The sequence below is a fragment of the Oryctolagus cuniculus genome, chromosome 6 (assembly GCF_051225735.1).
Source record: "Oryctolagus cuniculus isolate XC-2025 breed Fujian yellow rabbit chromosome 6, ASM5122573v1, whole genome shotgun sequence".
In the NCBI taxonomy this organism is placed as follows: domain Eukaryota; kingdom Metazoa; phylum Chordata; class Mammalia; order Lagomorpha; family Leporidae; genus Oryctolagus; species Oryctolagus cuniculus.
Window position 1 is genome coordinate 76,082,500 of NC_142872.1, and position 12,760 is coordinate 76,095,259.

General features: G+C 38.9%; 1 long non-coding RNA gene across 1 annotated transcript; it reads right to left on the bottom strand.

The window, feature by feature from the left end:
- Positions 1 to 6,435: 6,435 nt before the first annotated feature.
- On the bottom strand, positions 6,436 to 12,103 carry LOC149126190 (uncharacterized). The gene is made up of 3 exons (XR_016235637.1): positions 11,680 to 12,103; positions 11,254 to 11,387; positions 6,436 to 7,648 (listed from the first exon to the last, which is right to left on the bottom strand). It is a non-coding gene; the product is annotated as an uncharacterized LOC149126190 (long non-coding RNA).
- Between the last annotated feature and the right edge of the window lie 657 nt (positions 12,104 to 12,760).

A 12,760-nucleotide genomic window follows, 5' to 3' on the forward strand; every position in this document is an offset into this window, starting at 1 on the left:
TGATTTCATTTTCTAAGATCTTTGTTAGCTGTGGTCAGCTATAGCCCAAAAATTGTAAAGGGAAAATTTCAACAATAAAATACTCAAGTAGTCATATATAGGTTTTATTTTTCATTACTGTATGGTATTTTCATTATTCTATTTAAATTTTAGTTATTACTGCAAATATTTTATTTTACCTAACTTAGAATTAAATTTTATCACAGGTATGTATGCAAAGGAAAATACCCAGTTTATATAAAATTCAGTACTAACCACTATGCAAGCATCCACTGAGAGTCTTAGACTATTTCCCTGGGGAAAGGGAGATGGGGCTACTGCCCATGTATAATGTATTTAAAGTGACTTATTTTGACTTCTCACTGCAGTATTTTATCTGCCCAAATAGAGGTGACATCAACTTCTATCTTCCTCTGAGTCTAGATGGTTCAACTGGAGACTTCAGAATTGACAGCAAAGTGACAGTTAGGAAGTAAGGTGTGAATAACAGACATACTGCCTGATCATGAACTATCCATGAAATAAAATATTAAGAGGAAATATGAGATCTAATTCCAATTGGAATTAAATTTAATTGGAAAAACAGTGGCCCAGCCTTTAAAAATAAATTATACTATTTTAAATAAAAATAATTTAGTTATAAATGTAACAAAGTTCATCCACAAGGAAATATAAACCATCAGGATTCAGCACTTATTATGCTTTTCTGTTTTTGTTTTGGCTTTCTCTTTAAGGATATGTTACAACCTGGATCACAGTGTTTTTTCCCATAACTTAGGTCAAATATAAGTTGGGCTGTTCATATGCATAAACTGGATGTTAATACCAAGAGAACAAAGGCAAATATCCCTACTGTATGAATTAATGGGAAACAACGATCTAATAATCAGGAAATCTGAATGATCAGAAAAATGTTTACAGAAAAGGCAAGGGATGTGTTTATTTTTTCCTCCCGAGAAAGTAATCCCTTAACTATTGTGGAAAGCAACAAAAGGCAGTAAAACTGTCATGTCATACTCAGATGACTGTCTTTCTGACCCAGACGTATCATCACCTCACAATGAACTCAGGTTGAAAAGTGGAGACTGGGCCAAGCAGGGCCTGTGCTTACAGAGTGTGGAAGGAAATGTTCCCCCTAACCATGCAAAGTGATCACAGCTAAGTTAAACAGCCACTTTCAATACACTATGAATGCATATGCTTAAAAACTTTCCCATTTGTTCATGATGATGTCTACATTTTATAATTCAGTACATTCAAATGATGAATTGTTGTGGAAAATGGTATTGCAAAAGTTTTGGAACTAGCTAGAGAGATTCTGGCTGTGCTAAGAGGGTAGCAAACATAGAACAAGCTATTTTTTTTAATTCACGAGAAGAAAAGAATAATGATAACATGAACTTCCTCCAATTAACCGCCCTGAACAGTGAAAATACAAATTTCTCAGGTCCCTCTGAAAGACTTGGAGAATCTACATAAATTCAGCAGGGGATCACATTAAGTGTGGTTTAATCAGCAGGAGTATTCCTAATTTTACCCACTTTCTTCTATGCAAAAATATTGCTCAGAAGATATATTTTTAGTCATACAAATTTGAGAAAAAAATACAAAAGCCAGGCCCACATTAGAGATGAACAGTGGACTCTATATGTAAATTGTACTTTGATTTGTTTAAAGCTTGTATGTTTCTATATTGAGAAATAAATATTACTTCTGAAAATAAACTCTTAAAAAACATTTAACATTTTTCCAGATAATTAAGAATGTCGCAATGTTAGTTGGAATGAAAGAGTTAACTAATATCTCAGGGCAGTTGCCTTTCAATGTAAGGAAAACAAATGCTCAATTCATTTTGACTTAAACTGTGAGGACATTTATTCTCTCCCAGGCAAGAAATCTGGAAACAGGACGAGACTCATTTACCTGCATAGTTTGGACTCTGTACTACTTGCTGTATCTGTCAGCTTCATCCTATGTTTCACAGCAAGAAGATGGTTGCTGTTCAAGGATAAATCCACTGGCATTGCAGGATTCAAGGCAACTACGAAGGGTGTGAGTTGCTTCCTCCAAGACTTCTCTTCTCTCTTCCTGATTGCATGTCATTCCTTAACCAAACACCCTAGAAGAGAAAGGGATTATGAAGCACGGCTGAAGTTCAGGGTCAAATAGATGTTGAAGAGCAAAACTCCTTTATATTTTTATCCTTGCATATAACACCAGGATTGCAGCTTTCTCAGGGAGAAACCACGGGCTATGAAAATAGTACATATTTAATAAATACTATATAATAAATTTCAAAAAGCAACTCCTAATTACTAAAATTAAACATTCTCTTTTTTAAAACAAATAGAAAAACCTAAAAAGTAGTCTATGACAATTAATAAGCAGCAGCATAGGGGCTGATGCTGTAGCACAGTGGGTTAAAGCCCTGGCTTGTCGTGCTGGCATCTGTCATGGGCACCGGTTCGAGTCCTGGCTGCTCTACTTCCTAGCCAGCTCTCTGCTATGTCCTGGGAAAGCAGTGGAAGATGGCCCATGTCCTTGGGCTCCTGAACCCTCATGGGAGGCCTAGAAGAAGCTTCTGGCTCCTGGCTTTGGATCCATGTAGCTCTGGCCATTATGGCCATTTAGGAAGTGAACCAGCGATAGAAGACCTCTCTCTCTCTCTCTTTCTCTCTCTCTCTCTCCTTCTCCCTGTAACTCTCTTTCAAACAAATAAAATGAATCTTTAAAAAAATCAGCAGCATCTGAAAGACAACCAGGATCCTGCCTTCATTAAAAACTTGCCCTGGGTTGATTTTGTAAAATCTAAAATATAATATTGAATATAAAATCTAAGACTTCTGTTTTTTTATTACTGGCAGAAATAATAAACAATACCTAGAATAGCCTTATTATATATTGCTCTGCTTTGTACATAATGCTCTGTGTAGAACTCTCAGGTTTTGATACAATGAAAAAAATTACAAAATGAATAATATAAAGGTACTCCAAACATTCATGGAAAACGGAATTTTTAATAAGTGCAAAAAGTTTTGAAATCCAGGTACCAGTTTTCACAATATGTACTTTCCATTAACTTTTTCAAGACCCTTTATGTACTCTTTAGTAGGGGGGTTTGTAAAAAATTGCTTGGAACCAAGGCATGATCTTGGTGCAGGCATTTGGCACATCAGTAAGTCTGTCATTTGGGACACTCACATCCCTAACTGGTGGCCTATGTTCACGCTTCACCTCCATTTCAGTTTCTTGCTAATGCACCGCCTGGGAGGCAGCTGGCCATTGCCAGTGAGTCCCTATCACCTGGTGAGTTTTAGGCTCCTGGCTTTGGTTTAGCTGTTGTAGGCATCTGTGGAGTAAGCCAGTGGGAGATCTCTCTCTCTCTCTCTCTCTCTGCCTTTCAAATAAGAAAAAAGTGAAACTAAACAGGAAGAAAAAAAAGCAACAGATATAATCTAATAATACGGCACATAATTTTTAAATAAAATAACTTGTGAGATTCGACTTGGATTAAAACAGGAGCAAACACAAGTTAACTTTTTTCTTAATTAATGGAACATAAAAGAACCAGGGAGACAAAAAAAAAAAGAAAGAAAGAAAGAAAAGAAAAGGTAAATTCTTCCTTCCTAAATAGTGCACATAGCTGACAATATCAGTTTCCTCAGGCCTCTCTGAAAGATTCATGAAATTTACAGAAATCCAGCAGGGAATCATCTTAAGTGTGTTTCAATCAGCAGGAGTGTTCTGGATTTTATGGTCTCCTTCTATGCAAATGCACTCCTCAGAAGACAGATTTTGTTAGGTAAATTTATGAAAAATACAGTGCCAGGTACACTTTAGAGTTGAGGGTGAATACATGGAAAATTGCTCACAATTTTAAAGGAAACTCTGCATTGATGGTCACATTCCTCCTTTGTGTGAGAGGTAACGAGATTTGATTATAATGGGTTTTGATTTAAATAAATTTAAGAACCATTAGTCTTAAAGCAGTACTTTTAATAAGTCACGCGAGGAGCAAAACAAGAAAACAAATAAATGAGAAAGCAAAAATAAAGATTTCTTCTTTTACCACACTGCTTGTTGTATAAATAGAAATGTGTAGGACAGATTGTAGTGACAAAGCAGGTAGCAGGGATTTGCAAGAACACCAGCATCCCTGGGACATTACGTGACATCCAGCACATTTGGTGCTGGTGGTAGCAGCGAGGGCACACAAAATAAATGAAAGACAGATATCCTTTTAAATTTGGTGCTCAAGCCCTAGAGGATCAGCAGATGATGTTATGTTCTCAAATTAAATATAGCAATGTACGATTTCTATCAATTTACCAGCTCGGGATTACCGTTTGCTATCAGTCTGACTTTCAAGTCACAGCCAACCCAGAGTGTCTCTGGGATTTACAAGTGATGTATAAGGGAGATTTGTCTGGGAGCAGGAGATTTTGAAGAGATCTGCTTAGCTTCTCAGAAGGTTTTTCCTCCAGTGGTATAATTAATGATAGTAGGAGATCCAAAAGTCCCAGAATATCTTCCTTGCCAAAATGGTACTGAGCCAGAAAGTCTGCAGTTAGCATGGCTGACTGGCTTAGAGCTTTATCTATAAATCTCTATCTAAAAGCATGAAAGGAAGGAGAGAGAGAGAAGAGGAAGAAAAAGAAACAATTGGGGGAATATATTAAATCCTTAAAATCAGTAAATTTACCAGTTAATTTTCTGATTTTCTGGGCAATTACATCTTCAATCAGTAAATTTTTTATGTCAGATTTTGGGATGTCATATATTTGGGATCTGTGTCACCAATTTAAAAGGGCTGGTGCTTTTAAAAATGTTAAAATTGTGAAGTTCCCAGAAAGAAAGATGGGAAAAACCTTCAGAATTTGAAGAAGGTTAAATTTTTCTTAGAACAAAGAAAAAATATATGTACAATATTATATTAATCACATATCAGATCTCATTAAAATTATGATCTAATCAAAAGACACCATTCAGATAAAAAAAGGCAAGTCACAATCTGGGAGAAAATATTTATAACAGGTATATGACAAAAATTGTATCAAAAATTTAGAAGTGAAATTTTACAATACAATGATAAAATATACAATAAAAATAAAAAAACAGACACTTTATAAAAATAGATACATAATGGTCAATAAGCACATGTTGAGTATAATTAATTAGAAAATGCAATTGAAACTACAATGAAATACCTGGAAAGGGCTGAAATTAAGTGGTGTGATAGTACTAAAAGTCGGCGTGGCTGTAGAACCATAAAGTCTCATGCACTTCTGCAGGTAATTGTTTTTAGCTTCTTATAAATTTAAACACATACAGGCACATCTTTAAGCAAGGGCTAATTTCCTCAAACAAATTACAAAGGTGGTCTCCCATGAAGCGGGATACAGTAGAAACACCTGCTGGTACTAAAATCAAATGCTGCCAAAGTAGTGGTATTACGTTGGATTAGCCCTACCTGTGCAGTCCATCACTTTTCAAGATCCATAGTCCTAAAATATTCTTATCTCTACTTTTGGTAAACAATTTTTCTTTTTCTAAGACTCTTAAATAGTGCATGTAACCAGAGAACTTTGTGAAGACAAAGATAGAATTTATTTATTTTTACTTTTTTATTTTTAAGACAGACACAAACAGAGAGATCTTCCATATACTGTTTCACTCTCAAAATGCCAGCAACAGTCAGGGCTGGGCCTGATCAAAGCCAGGAGTCAGGAACTCCATCTATGCCTACCACATAGATGGTAGGGACCCAACTACTTGAGCCAATACTATTACCTCCCGGTCTGCATTTGCAGGAAGCTGGAACGAGAAGCGAAGGAGCCTGGACTTGAACCAAGACACAAATGGATGTTGGTGTCCAAAGTCTCAACCACTGTGCCAAATGTTCATCCCAAAGATGGATTTTAAATTACACTACAAACCAATAGTTGTTAAAGTATTTTGAAGAAAAGTAATATAACGTTTTATACAATGCATGTAGTTTATAATGTAGTTTCTTAGAAACCATTGAAATGCATTAATACTGTATAAGATAGAGCGAGTGGTATATGATATATTTTCCTTAGGTGTTAAGCTTATCTCTGCAACTACCTGCTGAACTTCTCAGTTTTAAATTCCATATTCTGTGCTGGAATGAGAAGGCCATGCCAAGATGGCCGCTGGCAAGCCAGCGTCAGTTACTCAGGAATGGCTTCAAAACCCACCTGGCAATGGAGCCTGCCTAGCAACAGGCTGTGATTGGATGGCTTCGGATAGTGCCTGCCAACAGGCTGTGATTGGTTAGGGCATAAACCACCCCTTGACCGGGTTAGCTGCCTTGGCTATTTAAGCTGCTTTACTAACTGCAATAAATGAGTCTGCAGGCTGCTCGCCTCTGGCCTGCTTTGAATCGACTCCCTGTGTCTGTGTGGTGACTCTGTGCCTCTTGCCCCCACCACGCTCCTCCACTCAGAACAAATCAACCTCAACAATATTCAAAAATAATACGTATTCCAAAATGCTTAGCCACTATAGGCTGGCCTTTAACATGGCTTTCTTTTTTGTCCTCAATGTTGTCTCAGTTCTTATACCTGTTTCCTTCACCTGTTACCTAGTGTCCTTAGCACTTAAATTAGAATAGATTAAATTAAGCATGTCTTTTCTGGAAATACCTATTTGCAAATCAATATTGATAGCAATGTGTATCTCATGTGGTTTTGATGTGGAATATTGCAGTATTATCTTAATGAAGAGTAAATACATTCATAGATGATATTATTCTGTGTTTAGCTTTGATTATTCTTAACTAGGATTACCACTTTACTCCACATGACATCAATCACTGTAATACAGATTTACAATAAAGGAAAACAATACCATAAATGCATATTAAATTTCAAGTGTATCTCAATGTTGCTGCTAAATAAGGAGATAGAAGAAAGTCTCTTTCTGTAAAAGGAAATCAACATATCCCATAATTAAGAGGAAAATGAGCTTCTAAAGTCAGAATCAATTAAGTTATCTAAAAATGATGCTGCGATTAGTATGATCAAACATCTCTCCAGAATAAAAGGGAAAATAATTCCACAGAAAAGATTAGTAACTTCTGCATAGGAATAAATACACAAAAGCTGGCTATAAAAATAACTAAGTGAGTATTTTAGAAATTAAAAAAGTAATAAAAAATAAAAATACAATAGACTTGAATTTGCATAAGGAATATTAGTGAACAGAAATTGTCTTTCCAAAAATGGGAATTATAAATAAAATCTGGGTACTATAGAAAACAGAATTAGAAACTATAGAGAATAAATGAAGACAATTGAAAACAGATTGAGAAGTATTAACACACATTGAGGGGCCGGCACCCTGGCTCATTTGGTTGATCCTCTGCCTGCGGCACCGGCATCCCATGTGGGGTCTGGATTCTAGTCCTGATTGCTCCTCTTTCAGTCCAGATCTCTGCTGTGGCCCGGGAGGGCAGTGGAGGATGGCCCAAGTACTTGGGCACCTGCACCTCCATGGGATACCAGGAAGAAGCTCTTGGCTCCTGGCTTCGGATCAGCGTAGCTCCGGCTGTGGCAGCCATTTTGGGGGGTGAACCAACGGAGAGAGGACCTTTCTCTCTGTCTCTCTCCTCACTGTCTGACTTTATCTGTCAAATAAAAAATAAATAAATAAATAAATAAATAAATAAATAAAAACATACATTTAATGAGGTTTCCAGGAAACAAAACATAGCAAACTCAGTGAAGCGACAATATGTAATGAATATTATCTGGAGCATTGCCAGAAATTAAGAAAGAGATGAATCCTCAGATTTAAAGATGGCCCCAAATAATGATCAATATAAATCATATATGAAAACTTGTGCATCCGTCCCACTTGGGGTGACCTTAATAAAAAAAAAATTTAGCCAGTTTGGATTAACTGGAAGACCCCATAGAGTCAGCAGGTGGTAAATCAAAGTAGGTGTATTGATCCCCATGAAGAAGGAAGTCACCATTATCAATAATCTGTTTTTAAAAGTCCAGCAAAATTATCCTGGAAAGGCAAACATCAAGATCATAAACCACTTATCAGCTATGTATAGTTTTGAGTGAAAATGATTGCTGAGTACTACTGTCACATCAGGCTATCACATAGTTGAATAATGTCTCTAAAGTCACAGCCATATTTGTATATATGCATAAATACATAAATACACACACACACACAGAATGGCCTGTGCAAATCTCTGGAAAGGCTAGTCTGGAAATGTGTCTGGGATAGCTCATGTGGCCCCATTAATTTTGATGATATGCAACATAAAATATCACAGTAGATAATATTACTGAACAGAGTGTACAGCCATAAACCTAGTCCTCATGCATCATTCTCCAACTTTAAATAGCTATCATTAATATAAATCCAATCATAAATTCAAGGCTGCAGAAAGAGGAATAGAAACTGATACTGAATATCTTTGTGAGTCAAAGCATCAGGCTCCTGCAAAATAACATACTAAAACTGAAGTACACAAACAATAAAAGCATTAAAAGATATAAAGGGACAACAATAAGAATAACAGCAGTCATTTCAGAATTGATAAAATTTTAGAATATACTAACATCTTCAAAATGAGACAACTCTATCTACTTAAAATTTTTACACCTGAATTCTGTGCAAAACTACAACCCAAAAGTCAAAATAGTTTTAGATATGAAAGAACAAAGAAAACTTAATAATTCAAAGGAATAACTAGCCAAAGTAATGAAACAAAAACAGAAAAAGAGTAATTAAAAAGCTATTGTAGTAAAGCAAAAAAGAAAAAAAGATGAATAAGGCATTAACAAAATATGCATTGATTCCATAAACATTGCTGAAAATAACTGCAGTGGTACTAGCAGTTACGTGTGTTTATTAAGACAAAAATGGAGAGCCAGAGTTGGGGCACAGCTGGCTAAGCTGCCGTCTGTGATGCTGGTATCACATATGAGAGTCAGTTGATGACCCAGCTACCCCACTTCTGATCCAGCCCCCGGTAATGCACCTGGGGAAGCACCTGGGGCCCTGCCGCACATGTGGGAGTTCCTAATGGAGTTCTAGGTTCCTGGCTTCAGTCTGACCTAGCCCCAGCTCTATAATAAAATACTACTACTGCTATTGCTACTACTACTACTACTAATAATAATAATACAGAAAAACAAAATATCACAAGATATATCATAGGAGCTACAAGGAAGTAATCATTGCAAAATAAGATATGGAAGAAAAAGAAAAGCTATGAGTTAACATAGGGACTCAAAGGAAATTAGATATCTAACTATGCATATCAACTACATTAAGGAACTACCCACAAAATGCAAAATGCAGAGTCAGAATCAATAGAGCAAAACAAACAGAAATATTTTAAGTGTAACAAGAAATGGCTCTTAGTAAAACCTGAGTGAGGTGCTTAGACTACTAGTTAAACATGAGTAGCCCAAATCAGAGTATCTGCTAACGTAGACCCTAGGAGGCAGTGATGTTGCTGCCACTTACATGGGAGACCTGGATTGAGCTCCTGGCTCCCAGCTTCAGCCTGGCTCAGGCTCCCACCCAGCTCCAGCTACTGCCAGCATTTGGGAAACGAACAGCACATGGGAGCTTTCAATCTGTCTCTCCCTCTGATGCTCAAATAAATTAAAAAATAACTAGCAACACTTTAGGGCTCGCTTTCGTATTTACTATTATATTCAGTTTGTGGTTTCGCTTTTGCACATATATAATATATTACAAATAATTAATTTCTGGCATGAAAGAGAATAAATTACATGCAAGTTTTAAGTGTAATTATTTGTAGTATAGTTAAATTATTAACTTATTTATCTTTATAATTTCCTCATTAATTTTAAGGTACCAAGAATGTGTATATAGAAGAAGAAACTTTTTTTATTGTTTATTATTAAAATACCATGGCAAGGAGCCAGCACTGCGGTGTAATGGATAGTACGGTAGCCTGCAGTTCCAGCATCTCATATGGGCGCCACCTGCTCCACTTCCAATAGCTCCCTGCTAAAGCACCTGGGAAGGCAGCAGAGGATGGCCCAAGTCCTTGGGCCCATGGACCTATGTGGGAGACCGAGACGAAGCTCCTGGTTCCTGGCTTCACATCACCCAGTTCCACTCCTTGCAGCCGTTTGGGGAGTGAACCAGCAGATGGAAGAAATCTCTCTCTCTCTCTCTCTCTCTCTCTCTCTCTCCCTCTTTCTTTCCCTCTCCGTAACTCTTTCAAATAAATAATTAAATCTTTAAAAAATACTGTGGAGGGACAGTTGTTGGAGTCTCTCTTTTAAGTCAATGGGGGATATAAGCCCCACCCAGAGATGCAAATCACCTGCAGGGGATAACCTTTTGGACCATAGGAAAAAAATTTTTAAGATTTATTTAGTTATTTGAAAGTCCAAGTTACACAGAGAGAGAAGGAGAGGCAGAGAGAGAGAGGGGTCTCCATCCGCTGGTTCACTCTCCAACTGGCTACAGTGACTGGAGTTGTGCCAATTGGAAGCCAGGAGCCAGGAGCTTCCTCCAAGTCCACCCCGCGGTTGCAGGGGCCCAAGGACTTGGGCCATCTTCTACTGCTTTCCTAGGCCACAGCAGACAGCTGGTTCAGAAGTGGATCAGCTGGGACTTGAACCAGTGCCCAAATAGGATGCTGGCACTGCAGGTGGCTTTACCCACTATGCCACAGTGCTGGCCCAGATCATAGAAAATTGATCCTAACTGAGGAATATACAGCTACAAGTATGCTTCTTGGATTGCAGTCCGTATTTTAATGATCTCTGGCTATCTTGCCAGCTGCTGCACTACAAGGATATAATAGCACCCCATCTATTTTTTTTTTTATGGGAAGGCGTATATTGGAGGAAAGCCAACAGATTGGAGGGAAAGGGTGAAGAAGGAAAAGAGGGAGAAGGAGAGCGTAAGAGGGAGATCAAGAGATAGACAGACAGACAGATCAGGAGATGAAGAGAATCAGAGAGGGAGAGAGAGGCACGTGTTCAGGAATAGGTCCTTTTAAAACTTCACAGGGGACCGGGCAGGGAAGCAGGGGCAGTGAATCCCATTAGGATGGGGGTGGGTCTGACACCAGTGGTTGGGCCATGTGACTACCTGGCTTCTAGCAATGGTGGCGGGGCTAGAGCCTAGGATGAGCACCCCACCTATAAAGAGACTATTGCTCTAGGTATACTCCTTAGGGTACTCTCCATGTTGAAGCAGTTGCCAGCCCCTACTTACCTGTACACTGCTTCCTTGTATGTTCAGTCTTTGATTCTTCTCATTGTCAGTGAAGCCGACCTCAACAGGCTCCTTCCTATGAGGAGTACCAGTTGGGATTCTCAGGGCAGTAGTTAAGGAAATAACAAGAAAAACTGAAAACAAAACAAAACAAAATTCTGAATTCAATACAGAAGCAAAAGAAAACTGTGTGAAGAGCAACAAGGTGATGGGAATGATACACTAAAGAGATTTTTAAGTATCAGCCTTGGCATATAAAAAGCTTAAAAGATGTCACTCTTGTAATTATACCAATAACAAAAGAACAAACTGAAATTCAATGATTGTATTGGGCCAGTGAGAGACTCAAGTGGGAGAGGAAACCATGCTCTGAAATCTGAAGGGCAAGACCCTTCTGGAGATAAACAGAAACAGAGGCTTATTTACCTGGCCCAAGAGGCAGGAGCCCAAACTGACAGAAACACTCAATGGTGACGTTGAGGAGTCCTAGGAGCTGTACGTGGGTATGAGAGTGAAGGACTCCAGGCTTAGGAAGGCCCTGCACTTGCATGGTTCCCTGTCGCTCCCCCTCTTCGTGGAGGAACGACACAGGACCCTGCGTTGTTCTTTCGTCTGCTCTGCCCTCCCCGGGTTTGCTGCTGGTTCTTCCCGGGTTGGCTACCGTCCTTCCACCTCCGTGGAAGGGCGGTTCCCCCTGCCACTTTCCCCACTTCCGTGGGGGAGCGGCACACCGCCGACCGGCTCTCTCGGGGGCTGCTCAGATGTTCCTCAGGTAGATGTTCCTCTTAGATGTTCCTGGTGTATGTTGTCTCTCTCCTCCTTTATAGTCCTCTTCCACCAATCCCAACTCTGCTACCCACACGCCGAGTACGCTGCTCTCCTCCAATCAGGAGCAGGTCCTACAGTTTATTGGTTGAACTGGAGGCAGCTGTGTAGAAGCTGTTTTCTCCTCTCCCAGCGCCATATTGTGGGAGAGCAGATGTATAGAATAAGTCTTAATTCCAGTAACTTAGTCTAGTCCGAGTTGCTCCCAGTTGTTCCCCACAGTTCCCTCTCCAGGAACCAACCAGGGTCTCACTGTAAAAATCTTACAAAGATGTCCATTTGGCTGTGGGAAGTGAAGGGAAGAGAAATCTTAGTGAACCACACCCAGAGTGCTTGTCACAAAAAAGGCCTCCCTCCAAGGGAAACATGTCTTCAGATCCTTTTCTACAAGGGTCAAGGACATTGTTCAAACCCCAGTCACTCCAGCCTGGTAGTCTCCAAACGTGTATCAGCAGAGAAACCAGGGATAGTCACAACTCAGAGCCACTGCCCCATGCAGAAAATGACATTTAATCACACCTCACACCACAAATGAGTATCGTGGATAATAACAGTGGTTAGTCTCTTAAGGGCAGCAAGAGAGCAAGACTCTCTGAGGGGATTATCATAGAAACCCAAAGTTAAGTGATGAGACAAACACAGGGACAGTACAAGAATTTGAAGACAATGGCACCCACAGCGA